Here is an 11,646-nt window from a genome sequence, read left to right as displayed (position 1 = left end):
CTAAGCTAATCCCAATTCCTTGTATTTGGCCCGTATCCTATCAACCTTTCCTAACAATTGTGTACATGTTGAGCAGGTCATTGATCTGAAATGTTTACAGATTCGATCTTTTTAGATGCTGTCTGATTTGATGAACATGTCCAGCAGTTTCTGTTTCATTTCAGTGTTCCAGATTGCAGTGTCAGAGAGCAAAGAGTCATACAGCGTGGAAATAGGCCCGATGGCCCAACTTACCCACACCGACTTGCATGGCCCATCTACATTAGTCCCACCTGGTCCATATCCCTTTAAACATATCCTGTCCATGTACCTGTCAAGTTATCTCTTAAACGTTGTGATAGTATCAGCCTCTATTACCTCCTTCGGTAGCTCGATCCACACATCCACCATCCTTTGTGTAAAAAAGTTACCCCTCAGGTTCCTATTTAGTCTTTCCCATCTTTACCCTCCAATCTTAAGGTGTTTTGTGTTTGCATTCATATGGCATTTGTATGAAAATCAGGGTGTGATTGTGTAAGCAAAACAACTAACTTAATGGTGGTTATTGACCGAGTGGCAAATGTCCTGCTCTCAATAGTTTCAACAAAAAAACACGGTTTAATGGTGCAACAGTTACTGCTGTGCCCTGTGTTTGATCTGGGCCTCTTGTACTGTCCGTGTTTGCATGTTCTCCCGCTGACCAAGCAGGTTTCCTCCTGGTGCTCTGATTCCCTTTCACATCATAAGGATGTTGGTGGGTCAATGTGCTGCTGCAAAGTACCTCTACTGTAGGTCAGTGGTGAAAGAATCAAAATGGGAAGCTGTTGAGTACATGAGAGAAAGTTGCAGAGCTGCAGAGGAATAAAATGTGGGCCTGATGGGATGGGTTTGCTGCTGTTGTTTCAATGAGCCAAATGTTCTTCTTCTGCATTGTGTAAGTACTTAATAAGACAAACTTATTCTTGATCATGTACATTAATCCTAATTGTAATTGTACCCACCTCTACCACTTCCTCTGGCAGCCTGTTCTACGTACACACTAGCTTCTGTGTATCAATATTGCCCCTTAGGTCCCTTTTAAATCTATCCCCGTTCACCTATGCTCTCATTTAAAAACCCCTACCCCGGTGAAAAGACTGTGGTTATTTACCTCATGATTTTATAAAGCACTGGATGGCCTCCACAACAGCTCTAAAAATAAGACCAAACCTCAAAGGGTAGGATCTTCTAATCTCATTAGAGATTCAGTGTGGAAACAGGCCCTTCAGCCCACCGAGTCCGCACTGACCAGCGATCCCCACACATTAACACTTCGCTACACACACTCTGGTCAATTTACATTTTTTCCAAGCCAATTAACCTACAAACCTGTACGCCTTTGGAGTGTGGGACGGAACCGAAAATCTCAGAGAAAACCCATGCGGTCACGGGGAGAACGTACAAACTCCGTAAAGACAGTACCTGTAGTTGGGATCGAACCCGTGTCTCTGGCGCTTCAGCGCTGTAAGGCAGCAACTCTACCTACCACTGCGCCACCGTGTAAGTCCTACCCTGGCCTGTCTTACACAAATGGAACACTTCACATTTAACCGCATTAAACTGAATCTGCCTGCCCGGGGTCCATTGGTCAAAATCCTGTTGTAATCTTAGATAACCTTCTTTACTAACCACCACACCACCAATTGTTGTGTAATTTGTAAACTTACAAACAATGCCACTTCCAAAATACAGCTCAGTGAGTCGGTATTGAACCCAGATCTGCCCCGAGTCATTAGTATTTCCCCTTAAGTAACATTGCTGCGTATGTGGATTGTACTCCAATTTTTAAATCAGCTTTCACTGATTTTAATGGAGCTGTATTTTGGAAGTGGAGTACATGTCTATATTAATGATATGGATGTGAATGTAGGTGGAATGGTTCGTAACTATTCAGTTTGCACATTCTCCCAGCAAGTATGTGATTACCTCCAGGTGATCCGGTTTCCCCCTATATACCAAAGACGTGCAGGTTTGTAGGTTAATTAGTCTCTATAAATTGGCCCTGATGTGTAGAGAGTGGATGCAAACGTGGAATAACATAGAAGCAGTGTGAATACGTAGAATTGACTTCAGCCACTTTGAGAACTGTTCCCTGCCAGCAGCACAGGATGGTGAAATGACAAGCAAGTCCGGGTGGGGGTTGGGGTCAGAGGGGGGCAAGGGATTAGACGGAGGTTGAGGCAAAGACCTGTGGGATTATGACGGTCTGAAGAATCTGAAGAAGGTTCTCGACCCAAAACGTCACCTATTTCTTTTCTCCAGAGATGCTGCCTGACCCGCTGAGTTACCTCAGTATTTTGTGTCTATCTTCGAAATGACCAGCAATATCTTTTACTAGGAAGGTGATAAGATGGCATTGTCTCAACAAATGGGCCTGTCCCACCAAAAATGTACGGCATAAATCTAGGGTGGTAAATCTAGAGCAAGTTTGCATTTCTTCCACGATTCGCATCCTTAAAACTAAATGGTGTGGCCTTGTTTATTTCAGTGTGGCACGATTACAAATTTACTTAAATTAATCCCAATATTATTCAGCCTCAGTCACACTTGTGAGTTTAAGAGGTCTTTTGTGACAAATTGGCATCAAATACCATCGCTTCATTTGGAAAATTGCAGGGAGTGCTAAGAGCACATTTTCTCAGGAAAGCTTGGTATTTTTGAGACCCCACTAAAAGTTTATTTCTCACTTCTAACCTTGTATTGCAACCTTCTCTCCCATCTCCCCCATCTCCCACTCAAAACCACTCTCCGATGACTCAGTCCTTGAAACCCCCCCCTACATCTCGCAATCCGTACACCTTCCAATCGCTCCATCTCCACAACCAATAGACAATAGACAATAGACAATAGGTGCAGGAGTAGGCCATTTGGCCCTTCGAGCCAGCACCGCCATTCAATGTGATCATGGCTGATCATTCTCAATCAGTACCCCGTTCCTGCTTTCTCCCCATACCCCCTGACTCCGCTATCCTTAAGAGCTCTATCTAGCTCTCTCTTGAATGTATTCAGAGAATTGGCCTCCACTGCCCTCTGAAGCAGAGAATTCCACAGATTCACAACTCTCTGACTAAAAAAGTTTTTCCTCATCTCTGTTCTAAATGGCCTACCCCTTATTCTTAAAATGTGGCCCCTGGTTCTGGACTCCCCCAACATTGGGAACATGTTTCCTGCCTCTAACATGTCCAACCCCTTAATAATCTTATACGTTTCGATAAGATCCCCTCTCATCCTTCTAAATTCCAGTGTATACAAACCCAGTCGCTCCAGTCTTTCAACATATGACAGTCCCGCCATTCCGGGAATTAACCTAGTAAACCAAGTAATACCCAAGGTCCAGTAGTAGAACATGGAGGCAGTACTTCCTTCACATAACCTCCACACCACTTCCACTACCCACCTCTTTCCTCAACAGCAACTCCCACTTCCATGCATGTGTGCTTTCTGGTCTCTGACATCAATGTAGTGGGACCATGTCAAATTGTTGGTGATATTTCCTTCAAGGAAATTGAAGTTCTCGACTATCCCCTCTTCAACACCGTGAAGACAGATATGAGCATGTCCTCCACCCAGTCTCCTGAAGCCGATGACCAGATTCTTCATTTTACTGATATTGAGGGAGATGTTATTGTCCTTGACATTTAAAGTAAAGGCTCACAACTAAAGGGATCATTGATGGTCTGTAACGCTCACTGTGGTTTCCATGGGTTAGTATAACACACATATAGTGAGAAAATGTCCCCAGTTGATCAGATTCATTCCACGCAAGTAAATGTTATTTTGATATTATGCTGATTAATATTTTAAAGTGAGGGGAGTAGGGGGGAAGATTTAATAGGAACCTGAGACGTAACTTTTCCACACAAAGGATGGTGGGTGTATGGAATGTGCTGCCGGAGGAGGTAGTTGAGGCAGCATTTAAGAAACATTTGGACAGGTACATGGAAAGGACAGTTTTAGAGGGAGATGGGCCAAACACAGACAGGTGGGACTAGTGTAGATGGCACATCTTGGTTGGTATGGGCAAGTTGGGCCAAAGGGCTGTTTCCACTCTAAATGAATCTATGACTCTATGATTAATATCAGTTCAGTTTAGTTTATTGTCACACATACCGAGGTACAGTGAAAAGTTTTATATCAGCTCTCGTGGAAATCACCCATTTTCTCCACTCTCTTATTCAAAACACTAATTCTGTTTCTGAACTTGGAAGTGTGGGGGAAGATACAGCAGTCTGGGACTGCTAGGATCAGCTGTATTTTCCTTGTTCTAATTAAATGCGTACAAAAACATATGGCGCATCACTTGATAGAGACTGCATGTAAAATGAGCTTCAGGATTTTACCATCTGTATATGACTTATCCACCAATCCTTAAAGTCCCCAAGCCAATGAATGAAATATGCTTTAAAGTTTAGCTCCTGTAGTGATGTGGTGGAGTGGGATCATTAAGCAGAGGAAGAAGGGGATCAACTCATCCTACAATGAGGATGTTGATCCAGGAAGTAATTATTTAAGCATCCGTAAGGACCAGCTTGGTACAAACTTAATATTGAGTGGTCTGATGTTACCAGAATGGTTCTGCAGATTACTGCTTAGGTAGGTATTTGGATGTACAAAAATTAAAAACTGGAAAGCTAATAATAACTTAGATTAGTTTAGTTTAGTTTAGTTTAGTTTAGTTTAGTTTAGTTTAGTTTAGTTTAGGTTAGTTTAGTTTCGTTGTTTAGTTTATTGTTATGTACCGAGGTACAGGGAAAAGCTTTTGTTGTGTGCTAACCAGTCAGTGGAAAGACAATACGTGATTTCAATCAAGCCATTCACAGTGTCTAGATACATGATAAAAGGAATAACGTGAATGATGTTTAGTGCAAGATAAAGTCCACTCATGTCCAATTAAAAATAGTCTGATGGTCTCCAATGAGGTAGATGGTAGCTCAGGACTGCTCTCTAGTTGTTGGTAAGATGGTTCAGTTGCCTGATGGCAGTTGGGAAGAAACTGTTTCTGAATCTGGAGGTGTGCGTTTTTATACTTCTATACCTCTTGCCTGATGGGAGCGGGGAGAAGAGGGAGTAGCCAGGGTGCAACTTGTCCATAATTAGGCCCGTGGCCTTGCCGAGACATTTAATTTCAATTGTCTTTTAAGTTGTCGTCTATTCAGCAGGCGTTGTCAAGTATGATGTGGCAACCGATGTACAGTGGTACCATTCTCAACCTTTGACCAAATGTGAGTGTAGGACCCACTTTAAAATGGAGCACAAAAATCCCTTTCTTGTCAAAACTTGTCATCCTCTCTGCGATTTAAAGCTAAGTTTCTTTTCTCACTTTTCCAATTTTGATGAAAGGACTTCAAACAATGTTTCTCTTTCTGCAGATGCTGGCTCATCAACTGAATGTTACTGTTTTTATTTCAGACTTCCAGCGACTGCAGATTTACTGAAGAAGGGTCTCGACCCGAAACGTCACCCTTTCCTTCTCTCCTGAGATGCTGCCTGACCTGCTGAGTTACTCCAGCATTTTGTGAATAAATACCTTCAATTGCTTGTTCAATTGATATTATATTTTTGCTTGTGAGAACTTGCTATGTACAAATTGGCTGGCATTTTCTACATAACAATAGAGATTACTTATTAATTGTAAAGTATTGAGACATTTAGAGGTCATGCCTGGATTACTATAACTCCTACAAATTCATGAATACTAACATTGGTGATTCTGTGCTACTAATTGTCATGAACAAAATAAATGGGGAAGGAGAGAGATTGAAGCCCTTGAAAGGATTGGAATGACGTTAATTGGAAGTGCAACTTGCTAATGAATTAAACCCTTTGTTTGTGAATGTTTGTTGAGAAAAATGAGTCTGCTAGGATGCTTTGTGTGATGAACATATACAATACATGAAGTTGGTGGAATTTGAGTAATAGAGTCATAGAGTCCTATAGTGTGGAAACAGACCTTTCAGCCCAACATGCTCCATCTATACGGGTCCCACCTGCCTGTGTTTGGCCTGTCTTCCTCCAAACCTATCCTATCCATGTCTAAATGCTTCTTAAACGTTGCAATAGTACCTGCTACAATTACCTCCTCCGGTAGCTTGTTCCATACACCCACCTCCCTTTGTGTAAAAAAGTTACCGATTCCTATTAAATCTATCCCCCCTTACCTTAAACCTATGTCCTCTGGTTTACAAGTTAGGTAGTAAGCGATGGAAGAAGTTCATGAACACCATTTCTCAAGAAATTGGAGAAATTTAGATTAAGAAATGGTCAGGGAGCCAATCATGTAGTTCTGAAGATATCCGATGGGAAGGAAATTAGTGGCTGTATTCAGCTTAGATATTATTCAGTAGAATGCATCATCCAATAATATTCCCTCAATTTTACTCCTCAATAGATCTTGGAGGTGGGTTTGCCCAGTTATTTCAGAGTTAAAAAATATATATTGCAAAGCTTTCTTATGCAAGATATTCAGCTGCCAAAGCAACAACAGCATACAGTTTCAACTTACTATCGACAATGTTTTCATCTGAAGCAGATCTAACCTGATTTGCTTTCATTCAAGGAAAGCCACACAATGGTGGAGTAACTCAGTGGGTCAGGCAGCTTACCTGGAGAACATGGATAGGTGATGTTTCGTGACAGAACCCTTCTGCAGAATGATCGCAGGGGGTGAGAAAGGCAAAGCTTGGCAGATCATGGTTCTTTTGGTCCTGGCGTTACTTCTGAAGCCTATGTGGGACCTCCATGTCACATGTGTGGCAGGAAGTGTTAGATGAGCTAATGGAATGGATAGCTTGGGCGATCTCTTTTGATTTTAGAGATATGGTGCAGAAACAGGCTCTTCGGCCCACCGAGTTTCTACTTCTTCTTCTTGCGTTTGAGAAGCTGCTTCTGCTTCTGCTTCTGCTGTCCCTGTTTGTTGTCGTTCGCCTGACTGAGGTCAGTGACAGGGCTCACCACGGGGAGGTCGACAACGTGAGCCCAACCGAGTTCCTGTGAACCAGTGAACAGCACCCGTAAACTAGCACTATCCTACACACTGGGGACAATTTTTTTTCACAATTTAACTGAAGCCAATTAACTTACAAACCTGTACATCTTTGGAGTGTGGGTGGAAACCGGAGCACAGGTGAAGACCCACGGTCACGGGGAGATCCTTACAAACCCTGTACAGACAGAACCCGGGTCTCTGGTGCTGACCGCAGCACCCTGTGCCACCCAAGGAACCATAGAAACATAGAAAATAAGTGCAAGAGGAGAGTATTTCAAGCCAGCACCCCCATTCATTGTGATCACGGCTGATCATCCTGTGCTTGCCTTCTCCCCATATCCCTTGATTCCACTAGCCCCAGGAGCTCTATCTAACTCTCTTTTAAATTAATCCAGTGATTTGGCCTCCACTGCCCTCTCTGGCAAAGAATTCCACAAATTCACAACTCTCTGGGTGAAAAGGTTTCTTCTTACCTCAGTTTTAAATGGCCTCCCCTTTATTCTTAGACTGTGGCCCCTGGTTCTGGATTCCCCCAACATTGGGAACATTTTTCCTGCATCTAGCTTGTCAAGTCCTTTTATAATTTTACACTTCTCTATAAGATCCCCTCTCATCCTTCTAAACTCCAGTGAATACAAGCCCAGTCTTTCCAATCTTTCCTCATATGACAGTCCCTCCATCCCGGGGATTAACCTCGTGACCTACGCTGCACTACCTCAATAGCAAGGATGTCCTTCCTCAAATTAGGAGACCAAAACTGCACACAATACTCCAGATGTGGTCTCACCAGGGCCCTATACAACTGCAAGAGGACCTCTATACTCCTATACTCAAATCCTTTTGTTATGAAGGCCAACATGCCATTAGCTTTCTTCACTGCCTGCTGTACCTGCATGCTTACTTTCAGTGACTGGTGTACAAGGACAGCCAGGTCTCATTGCACTTCCCCTTTACCTAATCTGACACCATTGAGATAATAATCTGCGTCCTTATTTTTGGCCCCAAAGTGGATAACCTCACATTTATCTACATTATACAGCATCTACCATGCATCTGCCCACTTACTCAACCTGTCCAAGTCACTCTGCAACCTCCTAACATCCTCTTCGCAGTTCACACTGCCACCCAGCTTTGTGTCATCTGCAAACTTGCTAGTGTTACTTCTAATTCCATCATCCAAATCACTAATATATATTGAAAGATGCCTAGTTGAGCAGTGCTTGCTCCTGGACTCAGTGCCCTTGTTGCGCACTGTCCTTCCCCTCTAGAATGGGCTCATGAGGGTATGGGCTGTAGATGGAGATGGCAGCATTGAAAATGGGAGAAGAAAAAGTTCATGCCCTTCCACTATGTGACCGGGCAGTGCTCCAAATAATAGCAATACCCATTCAGGGCATATAAATAAACATGATCTGCAACAGTTCTAACCCTAAACTGATGGGAGATAGACACAAAATACTGGAGTAACTCAGTGGGGCAGATAGCATCCATGGAGAGAAGGAATGGGTGACGTTTCGGGTCGAGACCCAAGACCGGTCTGAAGAAGGGTCTCAACCCGAAACGTCACCCATTCCTTCTCTCCAGAGATGCCGCCTGTCCCGCTGAGTTACTCCAGCTTTTTGTGTTGATCTTCAGTTTAAACCAGCATCTGCAGTTTTTCTTATACAAACTGATGGGATTCCTCTCAGTCCAGGAGCCCGAACCCCTAGACTTTTATACAGATGGATTTGAAATAAAATATGTATGATAGGTTTTAATTAATTTGTAGGTAGGTCACAGCTGAAGCAGTCTAACTATGAAGAAAAACTCGCTCACTTGCAAGCGGATTCAAAGAAAGTATAAAAAAACTGGATCAAAGACTCAAGCACAGCCTGTGGCCTGCTCATTATTCTCCGGAACAGAGCAGTGACGTTAGAGTCAGGACAATGCCAGGCCCAAGTTCTTCATAGGCAGGAGAATGAAGAAAAAATTAGGTGAGAGATTGAATTTAGAAGGTGTGCTGCAAAATAGTCAGTAAAATGATTTAGTGATACAGCTGCATGTGTTCAACACAATGAGATTGAACTGTTAATTTACTTAAATGCTCGAGCATCCAGGTGCCTAACTGTGAGAAAGGAGGAATATTCAACGGAGAAAGTGACTCTTTTTTTTCATATCCTCCATTTAAAGCAGCTCTGTAATCGGGCTGATATCGTAACACATGGCATAGTTAAAGAGAACATGAAGGAGAAGTATCCCTGGCCTGTAGTAAAAGATACCTGCAGCTCTTATACATATCACGATCCACTCCGGGTCATGCATAGATTTCAAACACAATGGCTAATTTGTTCAATCAAAATCACAGTTTCTTTGTCCACAAGGCTGTTAAATGAGAATTTTGCCCAAACAATCTGTGACCCATAGCACTGCAGCCATTGCGCAATGTTTAAAGCCCATAGCGCTGTGTTTAAAGCCCATAGCACTGTGTTTAAAGCCCATAGCGCTGTGTTTAAAGCCCATAGCGCTGTGTTTAAAGCCCATAGCGCTGTGTTTAAAGCCCATAGCGCTGTGTTTAAAGCCCATAATCGCTGTTTAAAGCTCATAGCGCTGTGTTTAAAGCCCATAGCGTTGTGGCCAGTGGCGTTATATTTGCAACCGACAGCTCTTTGTTAAAATCCCCACACGCTAAGCCGACAGCGCTCTGTTTAAACCTTTGCTCGCCAAACCGGCAGAGCTGTGTGTGTTACCTTTACGCACCAAGTCTGTAGCGCTGTGTGTATTGATTTGCGTGCCACGACTGTAGCGCTGTGTGTATTGATTTGCACGCCAAGTCCATAGTGCTGTGTATTGCTTTCTGCGCCAGTCTGCGGCTGATAGCGTTTTGTTCCCAAAGTGGGGGGGGGGGCTTGCTCGGATGCTGTCCCCTGTCACTGGTTATAGTTTGAATTTGGGAGCAGCGCTATTGGCCAGGACTTACCGGCGATCATTTCAACAGCTGATTTCTGCCTGTATAAAGGCAGGCGCCAGGAAGCCAGAAGTTAGTTCAAGTTCATGTACGAGAGGGGTTCACTGAAGGGCTGAGTTGCGATCAACGCCGCGGATGGAGGCAGAGAGAGTGAGGAAGGCGTGCTGCTGTAAAACGGACCCCGCGCATGCCAAGACAAGTATTGTTTGTGTTCTCTCGCTTGCACATAAATAAGATGTGTTCATGTACGTGAGGGGTTCACTGACGGGTTGAGTCGCGATCAGCGCCGCGGACGGAGGCAGAGAGAGAGAGGGAGGTGCGTTGTTGTAAAATGGACCCCGCGCATGCCAAGACAAGTATTGTTTTTGTTGTCTCTTGCCAATAAATCTGATTTGTAACTAAACACATGAGTGAGCCTTTTTCTGTTCTACTAGTCAGATCCTTGAACCAGGTCCCTTGTAACATTTGGCATAGTCTGCAGGATCTGACAAAGAGGATAAGTAAATGTTTGGTAAAAAGAAATAACAAACGAGATGGCTGGTGCAGGCCAACAAGCTGCTGCGCTCGGTGCAGGGGAGACCGCAGCAGGCCATGCTGCAGGTGGGACCAAGGACCTCGAGTCTTCAAGCTCCTCCAACGCTTTTAACGGATCACGAGGGAGAAGATTATTGTTGTAAATCTCACCCGAATGGATCAACACTGGCATCTGCAGGATTTGATCGACTCGTATTGTTCTGGAATTTATATAGCGACTGCGATAATTATGCGACATTGAAAGGTCACGGTGGAGCAGTGATGGAATTGCATTATAATGCGGGTGGCAGCATGCTTTTTCCAGCATCAACAGACAGAACTGTAGCAGTGTGGGCCAGTGAAACGGGTGAGAGAATCAAGAGACTTAAAGGTCACACATCCTTTGTGAATTCATGTTATCCAGCCCGACGGAGACCACGGTTTGTCTGTACAGGAAGCGGCGCCGAAACAGTGAAGCTATGGGACATTCGGAAATAGACTGCAATCCATATGTTTCAAAACACGTACCAAGTACTGGCAGCAACATTTAATGACGCAAGCGATCAGATTATCTCAGGTGGGATTGATGACGGCATGAAGGTTTCGGACTTCCGACAAAACAAGTTAATCGATACCAAGCGTGGTCATACAGACTGGTTTGGTAACCAGTCTGAGTGGGATAAAAGAGAACATCACCAACCTCACTGACCACATCCAGGAAGCCGGGAGGATGGTGGCCTTCTGGGATGGTTGGAGGTGGTGAACAAGAGTGGTCACTGGGGGCTGACCATTGGGACAATCTTGTTGGCCATAATATTACGGTGTTGTATGTGCGGATTGGCATCACGACCGTGTGGACTTTACTACAGGCTGTGGGCCGGCTGTAACGAGGTAACGCCTGCGGGCCGGATGTGATGGTAACCAGACTGTTCGAGGGGTGGAATGTTATACGGAAATTTTGTCCGAACAATCTGTGACCCATACCCTGTGTTTAAAGCCCACAGCGCTGTGTTTAAAGCCCATAGCGTTGTGTTTAAAGCCCACAGCGCCGTGTTTAAAGTCCACAGCGCTGTGTTTAATGCCCATAGCGCTGTGTTTAAAGCCCATAGTGCTGTGTTTAAACCCATAGCGCTGCAGTTGGTAGCGCTATATTCAACAGCTGATTTCTTGCCTATATAAAGGCAGG

General features: G+C 44.0%; 1 pseudogene; it reads left to right on the top strand.

Annotated features, from left to right (window-relative positions):
* The first annotated feature begins 4,441 nt into the window (after positions 1 to 4,441).
* On the top strand, positions 4,442 to 11,168 carry LOC144599367 (U5 small nuclear ribonucleoprotein 40 kDa protein pseudogene; annotated as a pseudogene).
* Positions 11,169 to 11,646: the final 478 nt, after the last annotated feature.

Source organism: Rhinoraja longicauda, chromosome 13 (assembly GCF_053455715.1).
Source record: "Rhinoraja longicauda isolate Sanriku21f chromosome 13, sRhiLon1.1, whole genome shotgun sequence".
Classification (NCBI taxonomy): Eukaryota; Metazoa; Chordata; class Chondrichthyes; order Rajiformes; family Arhynchobatidae; genus Rhinoraja; species Rhinoraja longicauda.
The sequence above is the reverse complement of the archived record's forward strand: the minus strand, read 5'-3'. Positions and strand labels throughout refer to the sequence as shown.